Here is a 12305-nt window from a genome sequence, read left to right as displayed (position 1 = left end):
TGGTAATGGATAGATAATAACTTAAATAGTGAACTGTAATCCCTCATTGAGGGAATAATATATCTGCAATCAGAGACTTTTCATAGCAAAGTGCTAAAGCTTTGCAAGGCACTGTTAATGGAATGATAAACCCCTCCACTGGGGCATATTGGACTAGCCCAACTGGAAGGAGATAGGGCAGAAGGGCTTCAGACTGCGCCAATTCCCCTGCACTGCGGGGGGAAACCTCAAAGAGACATTATGGTGACATTTGAGGATCAATAAAGTTGTGGAGCTCGAGCCCCAGAGATGCGTACCCATGACAGATCGTGGGGGTCGCGCGGATAATAATAAAAAGGGTAGCAGCCGTTAACGGAAAAAGTGTGGCAGTTCCCTGGAAGCCGGGTTTTGGCAGAGCTGCGCAGCCAGAGGGGACAGCGGTGCTGGTATCGGGCAGGATACTTACCGGAGATTCCCGCATCAGCTGTCAGTCGGCGGAGATCAGTCCGGATAGGGTGCACAGAGCTGGTGCAGAAAGAGGGAAGCCTTCGCCAGATGACCGCGTCGCATCGCTGAAAACCCAGGACCGCGCTCCGGTGATCGGGTGTCCATCACCGACTCCAGTGACACCGATCCGCCGGGCGGCGTGACACCGCCCGCTGGGCGGACCCGGAGCTGCGGACACCAATAAGAGGTTAGCCGGGGAGGAGAAGGCCGGCACTGGGCGGCGCCCGAAGACGGAGGTGCGGCCTAGCCTGTAGTGAAGATATTCCAACGTAGGCGGCGCCCGGTGACAGAGGTGCGGCCTGGGCAGAAATCCTCCAACGGTAGGCGGCTGATGCTGGGAGAAGGAGGGTTAAGGTGGTGACGCACTTGGGCCCTCCCAAAGGGGGTGTAGCAGGAGACTGAGGCTATAGTCTGAGTGGTACAACGAGTGAGCTATATCCCAGGCAGAGACTGTGATTACCCTTAGCAAATGTCTGTTCTTCCCTGCATTTACTACTGCATATATGTAAAGACTGCATGTGCATTGTGAGACATTGATTCGCTGGAACTGGTATGAGCGGCAGAAGTTTTGCACTGACACTGTACCCTGTGTAAACATAATCGTCAGATTTAGGAGGAAGCTTGTTGATGTATTTGGACAGAGGCAGTCACAGTATAAATAGCCACAGATTAACTACTAGGGCGCAAGAGAGAGAGAGAAATAGAGTATAAGTACTGTTGCCCCCAGGATAAGCAGGAATACTCAGACTAAAAGGAACTAAAACTGGTTCCAAGGACACATCACCAATATCTTTTAATAAAGAATATACCGCAGGGACAGAATTTACAGCCGTTGTAATAGGAGAGCAAGGAAAGGGCAAGTAAAGCTTTGGATAGGGATTGGGTGTGACAACTAACATACTGAAGTGGATACAAAAGGCTTATGAGCAGCATAGCACACTTACCTGGAAACGGAATGCCAGTGTTCTTCAGGGAATGTCACAGTAGTTTCTAAAGATAAAAAGACAGACAGGATCAAGCAAAGCACTTTCATATGTTACAGAGCCTACAGAGAGCAAGGGATTTTTATGTCAACTGCCGGCATTAAATATGAGAGGTCTAGTCCACTGAAGCATAGGATTATACATTGTAGCAAAGGCGTTGATACTTTGAAAGCAAGAGGTTACTGACAAAATCAGACAGCGTGGCTTGATATAACAATCCGTAACATATCTGGGAAACCTTTGGGGCACAAGTTGAGCTGCCTGTATAAAGTGGAATGTGTATTCAGAACAGTAAAGTTGACTTTAATTTATTCAAAGTAGATGTGTATAGTAATTGAATCGTTAAAGGAACAACTCTGAAGTTTATTGTTTGCATTGCAATTTAGCTAACCGTAATAGGAGAATTTATCGCATTGTTTATTAATTGAGATTGTTTTGCCATTGTATCTGTTATACGTTGACATGCATTGTCTCATATCCTGTGAAAGATGAAAAGTTATCTATGTAATTAATATGATATTTTAAATGACAAATTAAACTCCTTATTATAAAATAAATTGCCTATACTTACCGACAAGAGAAGAATCCTGGAAGTAGAAGAAGGAAGCATATAGAACCTGAAAGAGAAAGGTAGAGAAACATTAGAATAAAATTCCAGTTTATTACAAGGAATTTCCGTGGCGTCACGAACAGGATTCGAATAGTTAATTGTGCACAAGGGGAAAACAAAAAGAAAAAAAAATGTCTCAGGAACAAGCGTCAGCTTCTGGAGCACAAGGAGAAGGCATACCTAACGAAAATGTGGCTGGCCCGACGATGATAACTTCACCCATCACAATGCCCTACTATTATGGAGCTCCGTGGATGCCCACATATTCAGGCAAAGTGCGACTATCTGGCACCACCACCTTTAAGGACTTCAAATCCCAATTACAAGCCATGTTTACCATCCACCCATTGAAGGAGGAGCAAAAGGTCCAAATGCTTATTGGACAGTTAAGGGGTGCGGCCAAGAGGGAGGTCAAGTCATGGCCAGACCAACAAATCAAGACCGTCGATGGGATCTTCGAAAAATTAGTCGCCATGTTTGAATCTCGAACCGTGGCGGCATTGAAGAAACGACTTTATGCAAGACAACAACTACCCAATGAGACACTAAGAGATTTTGCGTTGAGTCTCCAAGAGTCACTCAAGACGTTACAGGCTTTGGACCCTCGTGAAAAGCAACAAGAGAACGAGACACTGATAAATGTGTTTGTAGAGGGGGCCAAGTGTAAAGATGTGAGAAAACAGCTTCGGATGTATCGATCACAGAATCCAGATGCTTCCTTTTTGGAGTTTAAGGAGGCGGTACTGAAAATTTTGGAGGACGAACAGCCGGATGAGGATGAGAGTTCCGAATCAGACGATATGAGTGAGCCAGATGTTCCACACAAAAAACACTCCGTATATAAAATCGACTTGCCAAAGGCTAAAGAGTTTCCTGTCCTCCAACAAGTGCAAGCCCCTGTTCAACCTGACAGAGTAGGGGTCTTAGAGGGACAAATGACACAGCTTACCAGGAGCCTTGACCTGGTCTGTCAAGAATTGAGAGAACTTAAGCAACACCAGATGCCTAACAAACCACAAGAGTGGCGTTCAGATAGAAGAATGCCGCCTCGAAGATGGGATGTTCCTAGATTTACAGGAAGGCTACCTACGGATCAGTTTGACTCTCAAGGTAGGCCCATTTGCAGGAAGTGCCAGAGGAGCGGACATATTGCTCGCAATTGTCAACAGGAAGCTTTAAACACGGAGGTCCCGAGGCAGGGGACCAACCCTCGGGAGGAGACCAGGCAATAGGTCCATCGTCGGAGGAATGGTGGCCACACTACGTGGGAGAGTGTCTTTCATTGGAGATTTCGATAAGGGGAGTGAAAGTCCCTGCGTTATTGGACACGGGCTCTCAAGTGACAACAATTCAATTAGACGAATTTATGAGACACTGGAAGAAAGATGAAATTAACACACCCCCTACTAACTGGATGAATTTAGTGGCAAGTAACGGCCAGCCCATTCCATGTAGTGGTTATTGGGAAGCAGAGATGGAAATTGGAAACACTAAGTTACCAGCGCAGGGCTTTCTAATCTCCACTGATAAGAATGAGTACTTCCCACCTGTCATCGTTGGGATGAATGTTCTACGCAACTGTCCGGATGAGATTATTTACGCCCTGAGGACCAAGATATCTTTAGTCCCGCCAGGTGAAAGGAGAATCTTACAGCAGACCATTCGTTTTCTACAAGGCCAAAGAAATTTCGCTAATAAGCTTGGGGAAATAGGAAAAGCCCGAATTGCGGACCGGAATCCTGTTATTCTTCAACCAAATTCTGAAACGGTTGTATGGTGCAAGGCTCGAATGGGACCAGGAGGGCTCGACTATGAAGCATTGATTGAACCATGTGACAATGAAGGCCAGAATCCATTTGTGGCTGCCCGGGCTCTAGTCTCAGTACATCAAGGGAGAGTGCCAGTTCGGATATTAAATCCTCAGTCTTATCCGGTGCGGATGTTTCGGTATTGTCCTGTTGCCAAGATCTCACAAGTAACGTTCCAAGAAGTATTAGGAGAAGTGTTAACGGTAGCGCAACAGGGGGCAACCTCCGAGGAGCATGAAACTCACTCAACTGAATGTTCCTGGCTGCAAGATGTAAAGATTGGTGATGAGGGCACTTCAGAAGAACGAAGACAAGGAGTGATCCAGGTTGTGTTGAAAAATAGTGCCGCATTTAGTAAACATGCATCCGATTTCGGCAGGGCCCTGGGAGCTTGTCACCATATTCCTACTGGAACAGCTCATCCTATTAAAGAACGGCATCGTCCTTTGCCCCCTGCTCTGTATCAGCCAGTACGCACAATGTTGGAGGAAATGAAAGAGTCCGGAGTGATCAGGGATAGCTGTAGTCCATGGGCAGCACCGTTAGTGATAGTGAAGAAAAAAGATGGAAGTCTCCGGTGTTGTGTCGACTATAGAAAGCTCAATGCGGTAACCCATAAGGATGCCTATCCTTTACCGCGTATTGAAGAAACGTTAACCGCATTAAAAACTGCCAAGTTTTTCTCTACGTTAGACTTAACAAGCGGATACTGGCAAATCCCAATGGCCATCGAGGATCAAGAAAAGACCGCATTCACCACCCCGATGGGCCTTTTCGAATGGGACAGAATGCCATTTGGGCTGTGTAATGCACCTGCGACATTCCAACGCGTAATGGAGCACTGTCTTGGGCACCGGAATTATGATATGGTCCTCTTATATTTAGATGACATCATCATTTTTTCTAAATCATATTCTGATCATCTGCAACATCTTGATGACGTCCTCTCCCAGTTGACAAAGTACGGACTCAAGTTAAAACCAGCGAAATGCCATCTGCTAAAGCCTCGTGTACAGTATCTGGGCCATATAGTTAGCGCCAATGGAATTGAAACAGATCCCGAAAAGACCCGTGTTGTGGAAGATTGGCCGATTCCTAAAACCCTTAAAGAAGTTAGGAGTTTTCTAGGGTTTGTAGGATACTACAGACGATTCATCCAAGGGTTTGCCAAAATCGCCACGCCCCTAAATGAACTTTTACGCGGAAAGTCAGGTGCGGATAAGAAAAGCAATATCCCTGTGCGATGGGTTGAAGTGCATCAAGAAGCGTTTGAGCAACTGAAATCTTCATTACTGAAAGCCCCGTTATTGGCTTACCCAGACTATGAACAGCCCTTTTATGTCAGTACAGACGCTAGCCATCAAGGACTGGGGGCCGTCCTATACCAGAAAGAAAATGGAAATAATAGAGTAATCGCCTACGCCAGTAGAGGTTTAAGGAAAACTGAGAGGAACAGCGAAAATTACAGTACCTTTAAATTGGAATTCCTCGCTGTAGTTTGGGCAATCACAGAAAAGTTTAAAAATTATTTAGCCGCAGCCAAAGTAATAATAACCACCGATAACAACCCTTTGGCCCATCTTCCGTCAGCCCACCTGAATGCCCTGGAACAGAGATGGGTATCGAGGTTGGCGAACTTTAATTATACTATCCAGTATGGTAGCGGTAAAACCAACAACGCTGCAGATGCTTTATCCCGCTTACCCACAGATGAGTTAACGGAGAAAGAAGATGAATTAGAAGATATCGAGACTCCGCCATTTAGTCGTTCTAGAGTCAGGCAGAATGTCATTCAAGTCACCACCACAGAGGAGGATCAGGAGAGTCCAGGAATTGATTGGAGTGCAGTTCAGAATCAAAGCTCCATCTTACAAGAAGTAAAGCGTATGATACAGAAGGACGTCTGGTTAACCAAAGAACAGAGGAAAACCGCAGACCCCGAGTTAATAAAATTGTTGAGACATCGTGAAAGGATCTATTTCAAGAAAGGAGTAATGATTAGGAACATTGTCGATCCAGGAACACATCAAAACCTCCAGCAAATAGTCGTACCCAGAGCACAAGTCGAACATCTGTTGACAGCATATCATAATGAATCTGGACATTTTGGGATGCAAAAGACTGAGGCTGTGTTGAGAAGTCGATATTTCTGGATAGGATTAAAATCAGACGTAGAAAAGTGGTGTCAGAATTGTGCTGTCTGTTCCAGAAAACGAAGTACTGGTCCCACACAGAAGGCCCCTTTACATCCTATCACCAGCCAATATCCTCTTGAACTAGTGGCTCTGGATCACGTAAAGTTGGATACGAGTTCGCAAGGATACCAATACATGCTCACTATAACAGACCATTACAGCAAGTTTATAGTGGCTGTCCCAGTGAAAGACATGACCGCAAGGACCACAGCAACGGTCTTTCTAAATAAGTTTGTTCGTCCTTATGGATATCCAGACCGCATCTTAACAGATCAAGGTGCTGCTTTTGAGTCACAATTGTTCAAGGAACTCTGTCAGTTGTATGAGTGCAAGAAGTTAAGGACCACCGCCTACCATCCTCAAACTAACGGATTGTGCGAGAGGGTTAATCAGACCCTGATTGGGATGATCAGAAGTCTTCCAGTTGAAAAGAGATCCAGATGGCCAAGCATGCTTCCAGAGCTTACCTATTTATATAATAACATCGAACACTGCTCCACGGGATTCACACCGTATTATCTACTGTTTGGCAGAAGGGGCAAGCTCCCTAAAGATTTGGAACTGTTACCTGCATTAAATGACTCTTTTTCCCCCGAAACCGATTGGGTACAAGAGCACCAAAATCGGATGGAACTCGCTAAAGAAATTGTGCTACAAAAGATGGAGACAGTGCATCAGCGACAAGAGCAAAATTATAACTTAGACGCCCGAGCGATTCCCTTACCGCTAGGAAGTCGCGTGTGGAAAAGGAAAAATCACCGCTCTGGAAAGTTAGACGACAGATGGGAAGAAGAACCCTATCAAATTGTAGGGGTCCCAGACGACAATGTATTCACGTATCGGATAGAGAGACAAACTGATGGATACAATAGTGTGGTGCATCGCAATCAACTAAAATTGTGCACAACTGAGCTGTTACCGTCTATTACGAAAGAGGAAATTGTAAGGGGGATCCGATTCCCTGAAGAAGAAAGGGGCAATCCTCGTACTGACCCCATGGCAATGTTAATGCTTATGACTGGGCCTGTTATTATGGGAACTGGTTACCCACGCTCACAAAGTTCATGTTATAGTCCTCATGAAATTGTAATTGATGATATTGATAGCATTGCTTTGTCAAAGATAGACATGTCTGAACCGGAGTTAAGAAGGTCAGAGAGAAGTAACAAAGGTCACTTACCTTTACGATATAGAGAGTAACTTTGTATACAATTGTTATGTATCTGTTTTATAAGTTGTAATATTTTATGTAAGAGTGCGTGGGGACACGCAAGTTTTTAGGGGGGTTGTATGTAATAACCAGAATATGTGGTAATGGATAGATAATAACTTAAATAGTGAACTGTAATCCCTCATTGAGGGAATAATATATCTGCAATCAGAGACTTTTCATAGCAAAGTGCTAAAGCTTTGCAAGGCACTGTTAATGGAATGATAAACCCCTCCACTGGGGCATATTGGACTAGCCCAACTGGAAGGAGATAGGGCAGAAGGGCTTCAGACTGCGCCAATTCCCCTGCACTGCGGGGGGAAACCTCAAAGAGACATTATGGTGACATTTGAGGATCAATAAAGTTGTGGAGCTCGAGCCCCAGAGATGCGTACCCATGACAGATCGTGGGGGTCGCGCGGATAATAATAAAAAGGGTAGCAGCCGTTAACGGAAAAAGTGTGGCAGTTCCCTGGAAGCCGGGTTTTGGCAGAGCTGCGCAGCCAGAGGGGACAGCGGTGCTGGTATCGGGCAGGATACTTACCGGAGATTCCCGCATCAGCTGTCAGTCGGCGGAGATCAGTCCGGATAGGGTGCACAGAGCTGGTGCAGAAAGAGGGAAGCCTTCGCCAGATGACCGCGTCGCATCGCTGAAAACCCAGGACCGCGCTCCGGTGATCGGGTGTCCATCACCGACTCCAGTGACACCGATCCGCCGGGCGGCGTGACACCGCCCGCTGGGCGGACCCGGAGCTGCGGACACCAATAAGAGGTGAGCCGGGGAGGAGAAGGCCGGCACTGGGCGGCGCCCGAAGACGGAGGTGCGGCCTAGCCTGTAGTGAAGATATTCCAACGTAGGCGGCGCCCGGTGACAGAGGTGCGGCCTGGGCAGAAATCCTCCAACGGTAGGCGGCTGATGCTGGGAGAAGGAGGGTTAAGGTGGTGACGCACTTGGGCCCTCCCAAAGGGGGTGTAGCAGGAGACTGAGGCTATAGTCTGAGTGGTACAACGAGTGAGCTATATCCCAGGCAGAGACTGTGATTACCCTTAGCAAATGTCTGTTCTTCCCTGCATTTACTACTGCATATATGTAAAGACTGCATGTGCATTGTGAGACATTGATTCGCTGGAACTGGTATGAGCGGCAGAAGTTTTGCACTGACACTGTACCCTGTGTAAACATAATCGTCAGATTTAGGAGGAAGCTTGTTGATGTATTTGGACAGAGGCAGTCACAGTATAAATAGCCACAGATTAACTACTAGGGCGCAAGAGAGAGAGAGAAATAGAGTATAAGTACTGTTGCCCCCAGGATAAGCAGGAATACTCAGACTAAAAGGAACTAAAACTGGTTCCAAGGACACATCACCAATATCTTTTAATAAAGAATATACCGCAGGGACAGAATTTACAGCCGTTGTAATAGGAGAGCAAGGAAAGGGCAAGTAAAGCTTTGGATAGGGATTGGGTGTGACAACTAACATACTGAAGTGGATACAAAAGGCTTATGAGCAGCATAGCACACTTACCTGGAAACGGAATGCCAGTGTTCTTCAGGGAATGTCACAGTAGTTTCTAAAGATAAAAAGACAGACAGGATCAAGCAAAGCACTTTCATATGTTACAGAGCCTACAGAGAGCAAGGGATTTTTATGTCAACTGCCGGCATTAAATATGAGAGGTCTAGTCCACTGAAGCATAGGATTATACATTGTAGCAAAGGCGTTGATACTTTGAAAGCAAGAGGTTACTGACAAAATCAGACAGCGTGGCTTGATATAACAATCCGTAACATATCTGGGAAACCTTTGGGGCACAAGTTGAGCTGCCTGTATAAAGTGGAATGTGTATTCAGAACAGTAAAGTTGACTTTAATTTATTCAAAGTAGATGTGTATAGTAATTGAATCGTTAAAGGAACAACTCTGAAGTTTATTGTTTGCATTGCAATTTAGCTAACCGTAATAGGAGAATTTATCGCATTGTTTATTAATTGAGATTGTTTTGCCATTGTATCTGTTATACGTTGACATGCATTGTCTCATATCCTGTGAAAGATGAAAAGTTATCTATGTAATTAATATGATATTTTAAATGACAAATTAAACTCCTTATTATAAAATAAATTGCCTATACTTACCGACAAGAGAAGAATCCTGGAAGTAGAAGAAGGAAGCATATAGAACCTGAAAGAGAAAGGTAGAGAAACATTAGAATAAAATTCCAGTTTATTACATTTCTACAGAGTCATTTAAGCCTAGTATGTCAGCACTTACGCCAACCAACCACCCAAGTGCATTCAACCATTGTCTCACCAGGCAAAGCAAACCAGACCTTTTGGTCCCTCTCTCTCTACTTCATATCTCTTCATAGCTAGATATCTATGCCACAAGGCAATTAGAGTCCAACATAAAAAGAGGTGTAATCCAAATTCAATTTGTTGTTGTTTTTTTTATTGGGAATCAGTAGAAGTCTGTTATTCTGATTTATAGCAGGGGTGCAGGTCTTTTTTAATATTTGAGTTTGTTCTTTGAAAAAAAAAAAAGTATATTTAATTACAGCTATTGGAATATGAAAATGTGTGTAACGCCTCTCCATTTAGTCTGCCCCCAAAAAGCTAGCTGTGCTTTATTAAAGGTCTTACTCTGGGATCCATGGAGAACAAGCATGTAGAAAAAAACTTGGGAAATCTTCCTGGATTCAACATAAAAGCCTTAGGTACAATACATATTTTGCAACCCAAAACGTCTTGGATTCCTCAGTTCTACAGTTAATGAGGATCAGATGTCTGGCGTACCGCTAGATTTTTTTTTCTCTTGGAGAGACGTTTTACAGACAGAACTGCCTGGGAAGGATTTTTGGAGTATTTAGTCAACATAGTTAATGTGGAATGTTAAACACTTTGAACATATAGCATAATATACATGGGAAAGGGTACTGTCTAGCATTGTGCAACTATTCGCTAACAAACAATATAGATATTTATACAAGCACTAATAGCATGGAGACATACCATGCAGATTCTCATACAGTATGATGCTGTAACTAATAATGTGCACTATTTGTTTATACCAAGGATCACATTATAAGGATGGGAAAATGAATGTATGTTTACTTACACTAGGGAGGTTCTTCTGCTTGACACGCAGTGCTGCAAAGTTTGCAGCGCTGCATGTCTTTTTAACCCCTTCACGACATTTGACGTATATATACGTCATGGCCGGGAAGTACTTCCCGACACATGACGTATATATACGTCATGACTTTAAACTGTCACTGCGTCTCGAGACGCAGTGACAGAGGGATGATGTCTGCTGTCCCTGACAGCAGACATGTCCCTGCATGCCCAGGGGGGGCTGCGATGTCGCCCCCCCGTCGGCGATCGCTGTGATTGGCTGTTCAGTGTGAACAGCCATTCATAGCGGTTTCCTGTGTTACCAGCGAATCAGACGCTTGGTAACACAGGTGTCAATCACCGCCGGGCGTCAGGGGGCATGAGGGGGTCATCGGTGACGATGACACCTCACCCCACCCTCACCCCACCTGCCCCCAAGGCTGTGATTGGTCCGTGGGACCCACGGACCAATCACAGCCAAGGCGCGACATTTAAACTAACGGTGACTGCGCTGCAGACGCCATTCCGGTCTGGAGTAGCGTGCAGAGCGGTCACCGTGCCTATCTGTCGTGATACTGACCTGATCCTTGCTAATACTTACCTGATCCTTGCAAATACCTTACCTGATCACTTGATCACTGCTTGTAGCGTGCTGGACGCTTCCTGGATCTGACTTCCTGAGACTTCCTGCTGCTGCTGCAGTGTGATAGAGAGATAGAGAGATAGAGAGAGAGAGATAGAGAGAGATAGAGAGATAGTGACAGAGAGAGCTATATTTTGTGTCTGCTACCCCCCCTTTTTGGGGGTGCAGGGGTTTTTTATATATAAATAACTGTCGCTGCTGCTGCAGTGTCATAGTGATAGATAGTGATAGATAGTGAGAGATAGTGAGAGATAGTGATAGATAGTGAGAGATAGAGAGATTTGTGTCTGCTACCCCCCCTTTTTGGGGGTGCAGGTTTTTTTTATATATATATAACTGTCAGTGCTGCTGCTGCTGCAGTGTCATAGTGATAGATAGTGATAGATAGTGAGAGATAGAGAGAGATAGTGACAGAGAGTGATAGAGAGTGTATATTTTGTGTCTGCTACCCCCCCCCCTTTTTGGGGGTGCAGATTTTTTTTTATACATATAACTGTCAGTGCTGCTGCTGCAGTGTGATAGATAGTGATAGATAGTGAGAGATAGTGATAGATAGTGAGAGATAGAGAGAGATAGTGACAGAGAGTGATAGAGAGTGTATATTTTGTGTCTGCTACCCCCGCCTTTTGTGCTGATCACTATATCTGAGGTGATCAGCAACTTTTTGGGGGCGCAGAGGTTTTTTTTTTTTATATATACCTGTCAGTTGCTGCCAGTTGCACCAAAGGTTGTGCACCTGCTGCCCCTCACTGGTAATCAGTGTCGCATCACTGATCACCTTTTTTTTTTTTTGTGGGTGCTGTGTGGTCTTTTTTTAATTTTTTTTTTACACACACTGTGATTTTGTGGGTGTCCTGTGGCCACTGTGCGCTGATCAGTGACGTACATCACTGATCAGCTTTTTCGGCACAGGGTTGATCTATTTTTTTTTTTTTTTGATCAAATTCCTGTTGCCTTTGAGCGCTGTTCAGTGACAGACGTTACTGACCAACATCTGTGCTCAATTTTTGGCGCAGGACCTTTTTTTTGTTTTTTTAACCCCTTCAATTTTTTTTTTTTAACCCCTTCAATTTTTTTTTTTTTTTAACCCCTTCAATTTTTTTTTTTTGTATAAAGTATTTTTTTTGTTCTGCACTACATACACACAACACACTACATACCCCCCGGGTTGAAATAAAGTTTGTACCCCCCCCCTACACTATACACGTGTTGAAACATTTCACTACCAGTAACACAAAAATAAAAATGTCATCCCA

The 12305-nt window shown here is 44.6% G+C and overlaps 1 long non-coding RNA gene across 2 annotated transcripts; it reads right to left on the bottom strand.

Annotated features, from left to right (window-relative positions):
• Nucleotides 1-1398: 1398 nt before the first annotated feature.
• LOC146026719 (uncharacterized) lies at nucleotides 1399-9521 on the bottom strand. Of its 2 annotated transcripts, XR_014454532.1 has the most exons (4): nucleotides 9432-9521; nucleotides 8822-8867; nucleotides 2041-2086; nucleotides 1399-1476 (listed from the first exon to the last, which is right to left on the bottom strand). It is a non-coding gene; the product is annotated as an uncharacterized LOC146026719 (long non-coding RNA). The 2 variants fall into 2 exon arrangements; XR_014454530.1 differs by lacking the exon at nucleotides 9432-9521 and having other exon boundaries at nucleotides 8822-8996.
• Nucleotides 9522-12305: the final 2784 nt, after the last annotated feature.

The sequence above is a fragment of the Crinia signifera genome, chromosome 1 (assembly GCF_055691185.1).
Source record: "Crinia signifera chromosome 1, ASM5569118v1, whole genome shotgun sequence".
In the NCBI taxonomy this organism is placed as follows: Eukaryota; Metazoa; Chordata; class Amphibia; order Anura; family Myobatrachidae; genus Crinia; species Crinia signifera.
The sequence above is the reverse complement of the archived record's forward strand: the minus strand, read 5'-3'. Positions and strand labels throughout refer to the sequence as shown.